The sequence below is a fragment of the Amblyraja radiata genome, chromosome 25 (assembly GCF_010909765.2).
Source record: "Amblyraja radiata isolate CabotCenter1 chromosome 25, sAmbRad1.1.pri, whole genome shotgun sequence".
In the NCBI taxonomy this organism is placed as follows: domain Eukaryota; kingdom Metazoa; phylum Chordata; class Chondrichthyes; order Rajiformes; family Rajidae; genus Amblyraja; species Amblyraja radiata.
In genome coordinates, this window is record NC_045980.1 from 27,307,904 (window position 1) to 27,324,920 (window position 17,017).

Consider the following 17,017-nt stretch of genomic DNA (forward strand, 5'->3'; position numbering starts at 1 on the left):
CCACTTCTGTAAATCTCCAGTAGATCAAGCATTTTCCCATCTTCTTCTTCTTGTCATGTCGCTAGACTTTTCCAAGCCACTGCGTAACGCAGGCTCTGGCACATGGGATGAAGACCTTGGAATCTTCTGGTTCGCATGGGCTCTGGAAGAAGGGGGCAGGTAAGTAAGTGCTCCATAGTTTGGGTTGCCTCCCCGCAGACACATTCGGTTGGTCCATCGTTGTTGTACCCCCACTTCTGCATGAGAGCTTTGCACCGTCCGACCCATGTTCCGTGGCAATCGAGGCAGAGCCAGACTGGCCATGTCTCTTTTGCTCCCAATGCAAAGGACTCCTCAGGGTATTGTGTCTGTGTGTGGGGTTTTGATTGTAGGTGTGTCACCCAAGCATCTATCCTACAGGTGCGGGGGTTATCATTCAGGGGTTGAACTGCATGTAGGAAGCTATTTCTGGATTTTAACCTCTTTGGTACCTGGACGTGTTGGAAGAGTGGGTGACGAGGGTCATCCTCCTGCTTGGTGCGTTCCACTCTTGAGGATACCGCTCTTCTGATTTGAGGGGGTGCAATACCACACAGCAGGTACAGGTCGTCAACTTGTGTGGGTTCCCATTAAATATTTGTTTATTATACCAAACCTCTCCCTGTTCTTTTGATAAACAAGGTTTATTACTTTGCTAAAAAGACCTTCCATTCACCCATTACTTATGCCCCTGTCCCACTTAGGAAACCTGAATGGAAACCTCTGGAGACTTATAATAATATATCTTTTGTTTTTTTGGGTTTTTTTGCGCCCCACCCAAGGTTTCCGTGCGGTTCCCGGAGGTTGCAGGTGGTTGCCGGAGGTTGCAGGTACTGGAAGCAAGTAGGGAGACTGACAAAAACCTCCGGGAACCTCCGGGAACCGCATGGAAACCTTGGGTGGGGCACAAAGTCTCCAGAGGTTTCACTCAGGTTTCCTCAGTGGGACAGGGGCATAAGAATGCAAATGGGCTAAATCTCTTCCCAATCACTTCCATGAAATTGAATTTTTGTCTGTACTACATAAATTAAGAAAACATTTCCCAGGACAGCACTTATCCTTTTTGGCTGCTAAATGTATGAAGGCATAGCATGGAATCCACATGCAGGAAGTCTAGGTTTTCTTTAGATATGATGGATTTCATTCAGTATTTTTGTAGCATATCATAATATTGATAAATGATCTGATGTGAACTGAAGGTTATTAAACAGAAACATTTATGTGGCATGTTGTACATTCTTTAAAGATAGCCTCAACATCTGTGAAATAGCCTTGAGGCTCAAATAAATCTTAAAGCAGAATTGTATAATAGATGTTTTAATGTCTTTATTTCAACTTGTTTTGCCTGAGCTGTTGAATTAATGTGGCAGAGCTATTGAAAAATAATTTAACATTCCATTGAACATTTTAATCTGAAGCAAAATGATCTACAAACAAATGAGTACTTGTCCTGAAATAATATATTTTAACCAGAAGGAGAAAAAGTGTAATATATTGAATGTTGAAACGGATCTTTCGGGTTGTGTTAAACTGTCTTTAGAGCCTACATTTTTGTGATTTAGCTGTTTAATTGCAGAAGCCTCCCTCATCCAGGCTAAATGATGAGAGTCTTTGAACCAGCTTGATTTTTTGTGTGATCACAAACATGATATTTCTGTTGCTTCATTATCATTGGAAAAATATCTTCAGGTCAATGAAAAAAAGTGTTATCGATATCACTGAAACTGATTATCCAGTCCTTATTATATTGCTATATGTGGGGGCTTGCTCTGTGAAAATTGCTTACTGTGCAACCCTTACACTATCGTGATAACATTTCAGAAGTATCCCATTGGCTGTCATGTGCTTGGGAGGACCTGAGGTCAAGAAATGTAATGAACAAATGTGTCCTTTTTTTTTACTGACCACCTCTCAAAAGGTAAATAACGATAAATAAAACTGAATTCAAAGTGAAGCAGTTAAAAATATAAAGTCAGAATTTATGTTGTTGATTTGTTGCATTGTCTCTAAAATTGAAACAGTTTCATGGATTATATATCCATTGGAGGATTCCATTCAACCGTGTGCTTGGGAATGTTTTAAAATATATTATTTTCCAGTAACAGGCTGCAGCAAAAAAAAAAGGAAAGTGTTTGAATTTGTAGAAGAATCCAGTTACAACCTGTGAATAGTCGCAATGGATTCTTTTTCCGCATCTATTTTAATTTTCTCTTGATCTCAAGAATCTGTCTTGGTAATATCACCTGAAACTCAGTTTTTTTTCCATATGCATTCAGATCCAGGGTTCTGGACTGCAGCTATTTAAATAGTTAAGATTGCTGGTCCAACAACTGAGTGAGCAAAAGGTTCCTCTAACTAACCATTGGGAAGGCCAAAGTCTTTGTCTTTGGTCGTCACCCCAAACGTTGTTCCTTAACCAGAATTCTCCTGGCAACTGTATGAAGTTCTGTTTCCCATGAATTGGAAGGTTTGCGCTCTTCTTCCAAGACCTGAGGTCCTGAAGTTCCATTACCTACTACTCTTCTACCTGTCTCTCTTCCTTTTAGATAGTTCTTAAAAGCTACTTCAGTATCAAAGGCTCCAGGGTTCACTTTTCCCTGAGATATTTTGCTACACTGCCGGCACTTAAATAAATGAAAGTTATTATCACTATGTCATAGAGTCAAAAACAAGTTAGTTGGCCAATCATCAAGTGCCTAGCTATATTAATGCAACAAACCAGCATTTGGTCTGTCTAATGTCTTTGCAATTCAATTGTTTATCCAGGTAATTCTTAAATGTTGTAAGAGTACTTGCCTTCATGCCCTCTAGTCTTAGTCACCATTGCCATTGGGAAAGATTTCTTACCATCTGCCCTATTTATAGCTTCTCAAGTCCTCCTCAGTCTCTGCTTCAAGGAAAGTAGTTCAGCCTATCCATCTCTCCTCATTACTAAAACTATCCATCCGAGGCAACATCCCGATTAAATCTTCTGTGCACACTTCAAAAGTGTGGCAACCAGAACTGCACACAATATTCTATTCAGCGACTTACTCAAGCCCTCCGTTGATGGGGCGATCTTGACTCCCGTAGCCGGCGGAATTTGGGCCCTCCGCATCGGGGAGATCAGCTCCTGCATCGAGGGGATGTCAGCTCCCCAGCACCGGTGATCGAACCCCGGGTTGGGACTGGTCAACCCTCTGCGTTGTTGGAACTTCCTGACTTGGCCTCTCCCAAGACTGCGAGCTCTTGATGGTAAGTCTGCAGGCTGCGGTTGGAGCGATCCCAGGCAAGGGATCAGCTACGATGTTAAGTCCATGCCCTGTGGTGGGGCTCGTCAGCCCGAGGTGGCCTCCAGCTCCATCGATGGTAGGTCGCTGAGCGACCGGAGATGCGACCCGGAAAACAATCGCATCTCCGGCAAGATAAGAAATCTGAAAAAAGTTTCCCCCTCCCTGCAGATAGTTAGGTTAATTGGCCACTGCAAATTACTCCGAATATGTAGATGAGCAGGAGAATTTGGGGGATGTTGATGATCAATGGGGAGAAGAGGTCATAGAGAAATTAGTGAGGAAAGGGGATTGCTCCGAGCTGGCATAGATTTGCTGGGACTAAATGTGGAAAGAAAGTATAAGAGATCAAACAAACTTGTAAAGAAATGCAGATGCTCATTGTTCTAACCTGGAATGCCGGGGAATCAGGAACATCAGGAAGTTGACTTTCTATCATGCCAATCTGGATGAATTCATCTTTTGTTCTGAAGATCCCATCCTCAGTTCTGATTGATTTTCCAGAAATTCTCTCAGATGATAAACTGTACGTGCTTGAAATTACTTGTGGATGGAGCTTTCTGTCATTGCTTTTGTGGCCACAGGTACAACATCGTTGCTAGATTGACTACCTGCCAGCCTAAAAAGCATGCCATAATGTTATTTTGGTGGTGCATTCTTTAAGCATTTTTTTAAATTGAATGACACTGTCCAGTGGGGTACACCATCTTTTAATTGTATTTCTTTAACCTTTTCCCCCCTCATCTATTCCAGCTCCATTTCGATACTATAGGCATACAAAACGGGGACGAAAATATAAATGGCATTCCTTCTCAATGGACGCCCTTTAGCTAAAATGTAGAGGGACAGGTTTACAGGAGATGTGACAGTTCTCTCAATTCTATGAGTAGTCAGAAGGTTGTTTGAAACTGTCTAGACAAACGTCAAAGAATGTTGATTGCATTGTCAATCTTAGCTTTTTTCTGGCATAACCAGTTAATTTGTATCTTAGCTCATCCCTATTGGGTTGCGAATTAAAATTCTGAAAATTGAGGGCTGGAGCACCTCTGACACTTATTTGTTGTGCTTCAATGCACTGGACTTTGGTGTGAGGGGACTACATAACATTTGGAGGCTTGGAATAATTTATAACTGGGAGGCCAATATAAGCTATTTGCTGGACATCGAAAAGTATTAGCTGCAACTTTATACCGGGGTAACTTCTGAAAGTGATCGCTTCGAAAAGTAAAAGAAAACAAATGTATAAATGATAAGCACAACACCTCTTAGCTACTCAATTATTGAATTGACAATTGGTGGGGGGGGACGGGACAAAAAGCTAAATCATTGTTTGTCAGCTCTTGGCCAGAATTTGCACATACAGCTACTTTAGTGGACATTTACTGTTCAGCGATTGTTGGTTGAAGTGCTGTGAACGATTAACTGCGGCTTTTATCATTATTGGAAACAGAGTTGAGATGATATTCCCAGTCTTCCAACCATTTGAGATCTCTCTACTGGTGTAATTCTGTTCTATTGCTGCACCATGGATGGCTCCACCTTAGTGGGCTGGATTCAAAGTCTTATTTTTTCCGCTAGAGTTTGGCACCTTCTTTACGATACTTACGATAAGTTTATCTCATTGGCTGCGTCAGCTGCCTTAAAATCCCATGTGTTTGTATTTTATGGTCAAATTTGACAATTTTCCATTGAACATTTCCCACATTTGATGACAACTAACTTGGGTTTAATATGGCATCTTTATTGTTGCTGAGCAAGATTGTGGCCCCGGTGGACATAACTAAAACAAAACAAATATAGAGAGACACAAAACTCTCTCCCCCCCCCCCCCCCCTCCCCCTCCCCCATTAACATGTATGCATCTATCAGTTGTCAGGTTTTATCCAGCCCTCGCATTTCTTTTCCAACTTTTTCTTCTGTAGTCCAATCAATCTGAGGAAAGGTCCGGTCCTGAAACGTCATTTGTCCATTCCTTCTATTGATGCTCTCTGACTCACTAAGTTTACAACAGCATTTTTGCGTTTTAAAACAAAACAAAAATAATTTATCTCCCAGTTGTTTGTAGGAGCTGAGTGTGCACAAAGCGACCGCTGTTTTTGTCGACATTGCACTTCATTGGCACTGAAGGATTTTGGATTGCCTGGCAAATGTGAAAGGTGGAACGTAAATGTTATTTCTTACCACTCAGTAAGAGTTTTGTGTATAGTCATGAGAAAGTCGTGGAAGATATGAAATGCCAAGTCTTTCCAGAACCCTGACAAAGCTATGCTATTGGGTTCTGTGCCTCCCCAGATAATAGTACAGGAAAATCCATTCTATTCTCATTAGTTGATGAAAGTCTATTGTACTTTACAACCCAACATTGTCAACTTTCTTTGGACTGTGAAAGACATGTACATTTCTTTACATGAATGTAAATTTCTTAATAATTGTGCAGGGCAGGCCAATGGGTTACCAGAGTTAATGATCCCCCTGTGAGCGCAGGTGAAAACGTTTGAATATTTTTCCACAATTGTTTGCTAATCTTATGCCCTCTCAGGTGTTTATACTGTGAGTTAATAATCATAGTATGTTTCTGGATCATCGATCATTGCAGTTAAGGGAGTAAATCTTACTTCCATTCTGCTGACCCTGAGCTATTGCAAACATATCCCTTTGGCAGGGGTAGCTTCTTGTGGCTTTCACATTCACAACATAAAGTCCAACCAACACTGAGGACCTTGCAAAATAAAACAATAAACTTCAGGATTTTGATGTGTGGCCTTCCTGCAATTATATAAAGTTTTGATGAGAGCACGTTAGATCTAAGCTGATACTTTTGGTCTTATAATAATAATAATAATAAATTTTATTTATGGGCGCCTTTCAAGAGTCTCAAGGACACCTTACAAAAATTGAGCATGTAGAGGAAAAACATGTAAGGGGAATGAAATAAATAGTAGAGACATGACTAGTACACAAAGTAAAGACAGAATTCAATACAAAACACAATATGAGGCAATTAATGCACAGATGAAAAGGGACGGGGACGTGGGGCTAAGGATAGGCAGTGGTAAAGAGATGGGTCTTGAGGCGGGGCTGGAAGATGGTGAGGGACACGGAATTGCGGATCAGTTGGGGGAGGGAGTTCCAGAGCCTGGGAGCTGCCCTGGAGAAGGCTCTGTCCCCAAAACTGCGGAGGTTGGACTTGTGGATGGAGAGGAGACCGGCTGATGTGGATCTGAGGGACCGTGAGGGTTGGTAGGGGGAGAGGAGGTCAGTGAGATATGGGGGGGCCAGATGGTGGAGGCTTTGTAGGTGAGGACCAGGATTTTGTAGATGATCCGGTGGGAGATGGGAAGCCAGTGAAGTTTTTTGAGGACTGGAGTGATGTGATGCCAGGATTTGGTGTGGGTGATGAGTCGGGCGGCTGCGTTCTGGACCAGTTGGAGTCGGTTGATGTAGGTGGAGCTGATGCCAAGGAGAAGTGAGTTGCAATAGTCCAGTCGGGAGGAGATGAAGGCATGGATGAGTCTTTCAGCAGCACGCAGTGTGAAAGAGGGTCTGAGTTTGGCGATGTTGCGGAGATGAAAGAAGGAGGTTTTAATGACATGGCGGATGTGAGGCTCAAGGGAGAGGGTGGAATCAAAGATCACGCCAAGGTTGCGGGCCTGGGGAGATGGGGAGACAGTGGTGCCGTCGATGGTGAGAGTGGGGTTATTGATTTTGCTGAGTGTGGCTTTGGAGCCTATGAGGAGGAATTCTGTCTTATCGCTGTTGAGTTTGAGGAAATTATGTTGCATCCAGGTTTTTATAGCTGACAAACAGGAGTTGATCTGGGAGAGGGGGGGGTTGTGGGGGGATTTGGTGCCAAGGTAAATCTGGGTGTCATCAGCGTAACAGTGGAAGTCCAGATTGAAGTGGCGGAGTATCTGACCAAGGGGGAGGATGTAGATGATGAAGAGGAGGGGGCCGAGTACGGAGCCTTGGGGAACGCCTTGAGTGACTGCGGCTGTAGCAGAGGTGTGGTTGTGGAGAGAGATGAAGTGGGATCTGTTGGAAAGGTAGGAACGGAGCCAGCTGAGTGCAGAGCCTTCAATGCCGAGGTCTTTGAGTCTGGTGAGCAGGATGTTATGGTTCACTGTATCGAAGGCTGCGCTCAGGTCGAGGAGGATGAGGATGTTGAGGGAACCAGTGTCAGCAGAGGTGAGGAGGTCGTTGAGGACTTTGAGGAGAGCAGTTTCTGTGCTATGGAGGGGGCGAAAGCCAGATTGGAGGGGTTCAAGTAGGTTATACGCAAGGAGGTGGGAATGAAGTTGCGACGCAACGATATGCTCCAGGGTTTTTGAAAGAAAGGGGAGGTTTGAGATTGGGCGGTAGTTAATGAGAGAGGAGGGATCAAGACCAGGTTTCTTTAAGATTGGTGTAACGGCAGCAGTTTTGAATGCAGAGGGGACAATTCCTTGGGACAATGAGGAGTTGAAGACCTTAGTGAGGTAGGGGCAGAGAACGGGGAGGCAGGACTTCAACAGGACTTCAACTTATGTGGGGAGAGACACTTCTTTGGAGAGGATGAAACAACGGTTCACCAGATGATTACTGCCATAAAAGAGTTGTTATCCTATGAGGGAGGATCTAGAATAAATCAAACTAAGCTGTAGTTTTTTGAAGAAAGAAGGTTAACCACATTGCAATATTTTTTTTAATGCTGAAAAGATTGTGTAGCATATGTACAGAGGGTATAGAACTTGTTCCACGCTGCCAAAAATACTCAGTTGTTAAGTCTAATCAAGCTTAAGATTAAATGATTTTTAAGCGTTTGGAAACATGAGGTTAGGGTAGGACGTGGAATTGTTGAATTTTTTTAAATTCATTCAAGAGATGTGGGCTTTGCAGGCTCAGTCAGCGTTATTTGCCCATCCCTAATTGCCCTCGAGGATGGTGGTGAGCTGCTTTCTTAAATCGCTGCAGCCCTTGAGGTGTGGATAAACTCACTATGCTGTTTGGGAGAGAGTTCCATGATTTAGACCCAGTAATTCATTTCAAAGTCTGTGGCATTGAGAGCAACTTTCAGGAATTGTTGATCCCATATGATATATTAAATGATATAATCAAATGACATTGCTAGCCTTACTTCATGTAGATGTAATGTCTTCTACCCTTGCTGTTAAACTGTTTATGCAGCATTAACTGTCATGTTCAAATCTGAAGAAAATACTTACGTATGGCAACTCAGACTGGAAAACTGCAGGCTACACATGTCACAAAAATGTTAAATATTGCAAAGATTGTTATCAAGCCACATATTTTCCACCTTTTAAGTGGTCTTTCCAGATTCTATTAACAAAACTCTTTCTATTTGTAGTTCTTTCCCACGATTTACAGCCCAGGATTCTTTCCGGTCTGCTTCCACTTTTAGACCCAGTCACTGAAAATAACATGCATTGGAAGATAGTAACAACCAAACCCAGAAGACTGGGAGTTATCTGCAGGAGTAGGAACCTTGCGTCCCGGGGATTGAGAGAATTTGAAAGTATAATCTGTTTATTTTGGAGTAGGTAATTTGTGTTCAATTTTTCTTTGGGAAAGGAAAAAAACTGACTTTGTCATAGGAGTCTCCAGAAAGGAAGATGGAAATCCACTGCAACAGTTAAATTTCATTAAGCCTTGTTAGTATTTTTCTAGTACAATATTTCACACTCCTTTCCCCCAATGAAAAGGGTAACACTTCACCTTTGGAGTTCTAATATTGGGTGGATGGCAGGCACACAGAAGATCCTCTTGGATGTACATTGGAACTTGTGTTTAAGTTATGATGACACCATTATATCTGATATGAGAAAACATTGGTTAAAAAATTACCATTGAATCATCTTGTTAGTCTGCAGTGCTAAAATAAACTGGAAATGATTTTGTTTTACACAAAGTTTGTATATAAGTACTCTCCAGCCTTTTTCTATTTGACATCACTCTCCCTTTATATAAATGTATTGCTGCAGTTTTGTTATGAGCGACAATGCTGGAGTCTAAAGAAGCAAGAATAGCGAAAAGTAAGATTGTGTCATTGGCCTAATATATTCTTCAATCATTCTTGTTGCAATACTGCACCCAGCCTTCATCAAGGCTCCTGTCATAGTATAAATATTGTACAAAACCTTGCTGACTATCCCTAACCAGCCCTTGCCCATCCAAATGCCTGTATAACCTATCCCTCAGAGCTTGAGCTCCAGCTTATTGTTGACTAGATAATTGAAGCATATACAAACATAGAAAATAGTTGCAGAAGAAGGCCATTTGGCCTTTCAAGCCAGCACCGCCATTCAATATGATCATGGCTGATCCTCCAGAATCTGTACCCCATTCCTGCTTTCTCCCCATATCCCTTGATTCCATGTGTGAGGATGTGCCGAGCACTCGCCATCAACAAAGCAAAGATTCATAATTAGCCTGCCCTTATTGTACAACATTCCCCTCTGACTTGTCAAAGTCCTGCAAAATGTGGACCACTTCACTTCTGCTGGGAGTCAACACCTGATGTACGTTATGTTCTGCAACTCCACTACTATTTGGGCAACCACTTATGTGTGTTTTCTGTATGTTTCAGTTTCTTTGGTCCACCCAAACTGATTGTACCTCTTGACTTTTTACAAACTATGAATTCAATTGAAGGAAGGTGAGAGGAGTCCAGCAGCTTATTACAACAGTGGAGCCTGGAGGGGACATTTTATCTCATGGATCTAGGCTGCATTTAAAGCCAGATTCCAGGGACAAAGACCTCCCATCCCCATTCTTTGTAAACTCGATTTTCTGGTCTGAAATCAAGACATTTCTGACGGTGCAAAGAGATGAAATGACAAATCATTATCTGAGAGAAAAATAAACATCATTTATAAAAAGGCCATGTAGTAACTATGACCACATCAATGGTGAATTTGCTTTTCAGGGAGGGGAGACTAATCAAAATGCCTTTAGAAGGAGAGACTGAAATATTTTTGGAATGACTCTGTCTTACTGTCACGCACAGTACTTAACTGTTGTTTTCTGTAATGAAAGGGATATACTTTCAGACTGACCCAATACCTTTGACCCTAATGCCCCTGTCCCACTTAGGAAACCTGAACGGAAACCTCTGGAGACTTTGTGCCCCACCCAAGGTTTCCGTGCGGTTCCCGGAGGTTTTTGTCAGTCTCCCTACCTGCTTCCACTACCTGCAACCTCCGGCAACCACCTGCAGCCTCCGGGAACCGCACGGAAACCTTGTGTGAGGCGCAAAGTCTCCAGGGGTTTCCGTTCAGGTTTCCTAAGTGGGACAGGGGCATAAGTTATCAATAATGAAATCAAATTTCCTCAAGCTGACTTATTTCCCAGTATCCACAAACTGGACTGCAGTTGCCCTATTTTGGGGGTATTTTTCATCCTCCACGCAACACATTTTGCATCTCAGGGACTGGAAGGTGACAGGTGGAACCAGATGATGGGCAGATGAAGCCATGTTGGGGGGGGGGGGAGTTTTGAGATGGGGGCTGGTAACTGATATTTGGGAACAGATACGGGAAAAAAAGGAGAAATAATTGAGCAGATGCAGTCAGGTGGTGGACAGGAGGGGGTGTAGAGACAGATACTGGAAGGTGATAACTGGAACCAGATAAGGGAGGGATGATTGATGAAACTCGATGGATGGTCTGCTAACCCAAAGGCTAAGGTACTCGGATGTAATTCCTGGGATGTCAGGACTTTCATATGAAGAAAGACTGGATAGACTCGGCTTGTACTCGCTAGAATTTAGAAGATTGAGGGGGGATCTTATAGAAACTTACAAAATTCTTAAGGGGTTGGACAGGCTAGATACAGGAAGATTGTTCCCGATGTTGGGGAAGTCCAGAACAAGGGGTCACAGTTTAAGGATAAGGGGGAAATCTTTTAGGACCGAGATGAGGAAAACATTTTTCACACAGAGAGTGGTGAATCTCTGGAATTCTCTGCCACAGAAGGTAGTTGAGGCCAGTTCATTGGCTATATTTAAGAGGGCGTTAGATGTGGCCCTTGTGGCTAAAGGGATCGGGGGTATGGAGAGAAGGCAGGTACAGGATACTGAGTTGGATGATCAGCCATGATCATATTGAATGGCGGTGCAGGCTCAAAGGGCCGAATGGCCTACTCCTGCACCTATTTTCTATGTTTCTATGTAAAGGTGTGTGGGTGATAGGGGGTGGGTGGTAGGTGCAATGACTTTACCTAATGGAGGAGGAAGGAGTGGGGGGGCTTAAAAAGAGTATTTGTATTTTAATGTTGCTTTTTTTAACCTGCACTTTTTAAAAACTATTCGTACTGTTTTATCAGGAACTGGATTGTTTTTTTATTGTTTTTATTTTATGCGTGAAACGTTTACGTTTTATGTGCGATGCTCCGGTATTCCCTGGGAAACGTCTTCTCATTTTGTACTGTACAACTGTTGCTTTGCAAGATGACAATAAAGGATGATGATGATGAAGAGGCACAGAGGGCACAGGAACCAAAATGGACCAGTTGAGAGGAAAATGCGATGTGAGTGGGAAAAGAAAATGAGATATGAATTACTTTGTAACCTAGGAGCCTTAATTTGCTTTTAATAATTCTTGATCTTGTGCACCATTTCAAATTTCTCTCGTATGCCAGGAACTTGTTTTGGGAGATGTCAGCTCCAAAACAATTGGGTTCAGAGGAAATATTGGGCTGACACTTTAGGTAGGTGCTCAATCTTGTCTGGTTCTGTCTTTTATTACCTACTTTATTATCTTTTTTGTCATTTAATCACTCTAACCCACCATAAAAACAACTTTTCCTGTTTGGGTTTTCTCTGTTCCGTGAAAGCGATCCAGGAATTGCACATTCAACATATAATGATTTTCTGTTTTCCTTTTGGGTCATTTCTGACAACCAGAGCCTAATCCTTTTCTCTTTCGTGGTAGATTGCGGGCAAATTTACCCGTATCCCCTCCCTGACCACCAACCTCTCTCTGTGTTGCACACACAGCCAATCTTTCTCCTTCTGCCCTCGATACTTTGTGTAACTAACATTTCCTGCCACTAATTCAGTTTCTAGGATCTGCAGCATTTGGGTTTTGTCCTTTCAGTTTCATTGATGCTGCCTGTGTACTTGATTCTTGAAGAATGATGGTCAGTCATAGAGTTAAAGAGGATGGAAAAAGGCCCATTAGACTAACTCACCCATACCCCTCCAAAATGTCTCATCAAGCAGGTAATAAAAGCCAGAACCAGACAAAATACCATCCTGGAAAGTTTCCAATCAGGTTTCAGGGCCCACCACAGCACAGAGTCTGCCTTGTTGAAGGTACATAACGATCTGCTTTTCTCCATTGACTCCGGCGACTGCAATCCTGCTCCTTCTCGGCCTCAGTGCAGCATTTGATACAGTGGACCACACCATCCTAATTGACCGTCTCCGGTACGGGGTTGGTATTGATGGCACTGCCCTGAGCTGGTTCGTCTCCTACCTCAAAGATAGGAGTTTCTCTACAAACATAGGCAACTCTTTCTCCTCCCCAGCTAGCCTTTGCTGCGGGGTTCCACAAGGCTCCATCCTAGGCCCCATTCTCTTATCCCTGTATATGCTCCCCTTAGGCCAAGTCATTCAAAGGCATGGTATTTCCTTCCACTGCTATGCAGACGATACACAGCTCTATCAACACCTGATCAAATCTACTCAGCCTTATGCACTGCCTCGAGGTTATAAAGTGTTGGATGGCCCAGAACTTCCTCCAACTGAACGAGAGCAAGTCTGAGGTCATCCTACTCGGCCCCTCGGACTCCACCAAAATGATAGCAGGCAGCCTTGGAAGCCTTACTCCTTTACTCAAACCTCACGTCAAAAACCTTGGCTGATATTTGACTCTGCATTGAAATTTGACAAACAAGTCAATGCCATGGTAAAAGCTAGCTTCCAGCTTCGCACGATAGCTAAAATAAAACCATTCCTCCAATTTGACGATCTTGAAAAGATCATCCACACATTTATCTCCTCCCGCCTAGATTACTGCAACTACCTTTACACTGGCATCAGCCAATCTTCCCTGTCCCGCCTACAATTGGTCCAAAACGCCGCAGCGAGACATCTGATGGGCACCCGGAAAAGGGACCACATCACCTAGATTCTGGCCTCTCCACTGGCTCCCGGTGCGGTTCAGAATAAATTTCAAGCTCCTCCTTTATGTTTACAAAGCCTTAACGGGCTTGCCCCCACCGGCATCAAAAATCTGCTAACCCACCACTCTACCTCCAGGTCCCTCAGGTCGGCCGACTTGGGGTTACTGACCATCCCGCGGTCCAGGTATAAGCTCAGGGGTGACCACGCTTTTGCGGTTGCAGCACCTGGACTGTGAAACAGCATCCCTCTTCTCATCAGAACTGCCTCCTCCATCAACTCTTTATAGTCTAGACTTAAAACTTATTTTTACTCACGAGCGTTTCTTGAGGGCCTCTGAGGGAGCACTGTATGTATGTATTTATGTATGTATTGTTGGATCTATGCACCATTGTATGTAGCACGTTAGCACCTGCACTGATGTAAAGCACTTTGGTCAGCGAGAGTTGTTTTTAAATGTGCTATAGAAATAAAATTGACTTGACTTGAATTGACTTGATCAAAGCTAGTCCCATTTGTCCATTCCTGGCCTACAGCTCTCTAAACCGTTCCTGTCCATGTACCTGTCCAAATGTCTTTTAAATGTTGCTATTGTACCTTCCACAACTAATTAATCTGGCAGCTCAGTCCATATACCCACCTGTGAGGAAAATGTTGCCCCTCAGATTCCTATTAAACTTATGCCCTCTGGTCTTGATATTCCTCCCTGAAAAAAAGATTCTGTGCATTCACCCTATCTATTTCCCTGAAGATTTTATATGCCTCGACAAGTTCACCCCTCAGCCTCCTATGCTCCACGGAATAAATTCCTAGCCTGCCCAACCTCTCCGTGTAGTCCAAGCCTTCATGTGCTGGCAGTATCCTTGTAAATCGTCTTTACACTCTTTGCCGCTTAATTCAATCTTTCCTGTGGCAGGTTGACCAAAACTGGACACAATACTCCACGTGCGACTTCACCAACATCTTGTATAATTACGGTAGACAGGTTTGCTGTAGATCACCATAATGGTTTATAAGGGTAGCTAACATCTTATGAGATGACCATCATCCCTCCATCTAAAACGATCACCTTGCTCGAATATTTCACTGGGTGAAGTCCACATTCCTTTGATGTAGCACTAATATCCCAGTTCAATCCACAGTACAGGCATGTCTGATTGTGGCTTCCTTGACATCCTGGATACATTTCGAAAGCATCTGTAGCTGTTACCTGAAAGTTGTCAGACTGGGACCTTTATCCTGATAACAAAAAAATCGATTCCCCTCAACCACCCCTTGCAACTGCACAGATGAAGAAAACCCATCGCATGTAAAGGAAAATGAATGCCTTTTAGGGTTTAATTTAGGGTTAATTTCCTTGCCCTTTGCAAAGGTATGTATGAATTTCAAATGGATTGCTCCTATCCCCCTCCCGTGAATGATTTAATGAAAGCTGAGTTAGAATTCAACAGGATGTTTGTTGTTGACAGTCTGCTGTGTACTGGGACGGAAAATATTTGGTGCCAGATGGATTTCTTTTTTTAGTGTTTTTTTTAGTGTAGCTGGCTGGGAGCGATTAAACGTGACAAGATGTTATATTGTCATTCCTTACAGACGACTGTATTCCTAAGGGACAGTTTAAACTCCTGACAAGGCTATATTTGGAGGCTGGGTGAAAGGTCGTCTTGTCTCCTTACGTTGTTGGGAGTAAAGTAATTGTAGATTTTTCCAGCATGTCAAAAATGCATCCAATCCCACTTTGTGTGTTTTAAATGGACTTCAAGCCTTAGGTCACAGCCGATCCATGCTTTTCTCCTTGGATGGATTAATTATGTGTTTGGTGGGAAAATTTGTGGCCAGTTCTCGTGTAACCATTTGCTTTCCTATCGGAGTATGGAATTACAAACTGATATTTCCATCAACTCCTTGGGATTGATTTTGGCAGTCGTGATATAGTGAATGCAATGAGATCAGTCACCAGTCAAGCATCCTATCATCCTCTGTTCTATTTGCATGTGTGGAAATGCATGATGGAGAGAGGTATAATGAGCCACTGGTCTAATTTTTGTACAGTGACTAGTTGGAATAGTTTTCTTTATGTTTATTTAGATCTGGTGGATTAGCCATGGTCGAATAGCGGAGCAGACTCAATAGACTGAATGGTAGTATTTTTAATAGGTAATATTTTTAACTTAGAGTAACAAAATGAAACTTATTGCTATTGAGAAAAACTTTTTTTTTGAAAATTCTGCATGAAAAATAACCTTGTTATTGTGAGTCTGAAACTCTCTAGTCCTAAACCCCCTTGACAAAATTGACTTTTTAACATGACTTTCTATAATGTTTGTTTTCTGAGCAGGTTATGTTATAGCAGAACTACCTGTAGGCATTGGTTATTTTTATCATGCTAACTAGTCCTCTTCTCTAAATGCTGGGCTCAGTACGTTGGCTACAAACTCTCTGGGCTTGCATCCTTGAGAGAAAGGGAACCTTGGTGTGACATGCATGCCAGTGAGATGCCATACAAAACAACACTCTTGGAGAGGAATATGATCAGGAAGTAGGATAGCAACACATGGTTGAAGTGATGGTGATCAGGCCTTGTATGTTGCTCTATTGATATGTTGATTTTGTCTTACATAATATAAAACCTGAAAAAAGGTAAAATACTCCCTTACACATTTTATCTTCTATTATTAGGAGGCAGCATTGTATCCCGGGTTATCATGCCGGTGCTATCGTCACTTCTGCAACATTACAACAATAAATCAAGCTATAGCAAGGTCTCGAAGGAAGAAAGGTAATGATAGGACTCAAACAAAATGTCTTAGTATTTATGGTCATATTATGTCACTTCAAACAATGAAAATATATATTTGAGGATGTTGATTTATTTTATTTTTCTTTCCTTTTCTTTTTCCTCTTTTAATTTAGTTCAATCCACAGACGCTGAAAAGCCTAAAGCAGGTGAATCGCCTCAAGAGGCAGTTCCTGATGGCGAAGCAGATGAGCCGGCCCCAAAGAGACTGCTTCGGTCCGTGACAAGTGACGGTCAACAAACAGCCACTCTCTCACTACAAAAGATTTGGAATCTGATGAAGAATATTCAGACGAAGTGTAGATGGAATGTAAACCAAACGATTGGGAAAATAAATGATTATATAAAGTCTACTTTTAGTGTTTTACTGTTTATTGTGTCTAATTATTTAAACAATGAGTGAATGGCTTATGATTATGGCGTACTGGTGAATAACATGATGTGCTGCTTTTGTGCTGGATGCTAAAAATGTGTGTGTGTTTGTGTGTGCTGGTGTGGCCATGATTGTAAGGGGGGGGGGGGGGAGGGTAATAAGAGGGAGGTGACATTTTGGACATGTTGGGACAATATTGTTATCATCATGCATACATCTACACAAGTGTGCATGATATACATGTTTGGCAGGTACACACAGACACACACCTACTACACATACACAAACAATGCAACCATTTTGGGGTTATTTTAGGTTAAAGGTAGTTGCAAGGCACCATGGGGGGTCTCTAACATAAATATAGACTCATTGTAACTTAAAATGAATACTCCGAGTAAACGTGACAGTATTCGATTCTTGGTCATAATGTGACATTTACA

At 42.4% G+C, this 17,017-nt stretch overlaps 1 long non-coding RNA gene across 2 annotated transcripts; it reads left to right on the forward strand.

Annotated features, from left to right (window-relative positions):
* Positions 1–357: 357 nt before the first annotated feature.
* Positions 358–16,680, forward strand: LOC116987207. Of its 2 annotated transcripts, none has more exons than XR_004415668.1 (3): positions 358–578; positions 16,087–16,186; positions 16,333–16,680. It is a non-coding gene; the product is annotated as an uncharacterized LOC116987207 (long non-coding RNA). The 2 variants fall into 2 exon arrangements; XR_004415669.1 differs by lacking the exon at positions 358–578 and adding an exon at positions 15,355–15,426.
* Positions 16,681–17,017: the final 337 nt, after the last annotated feature.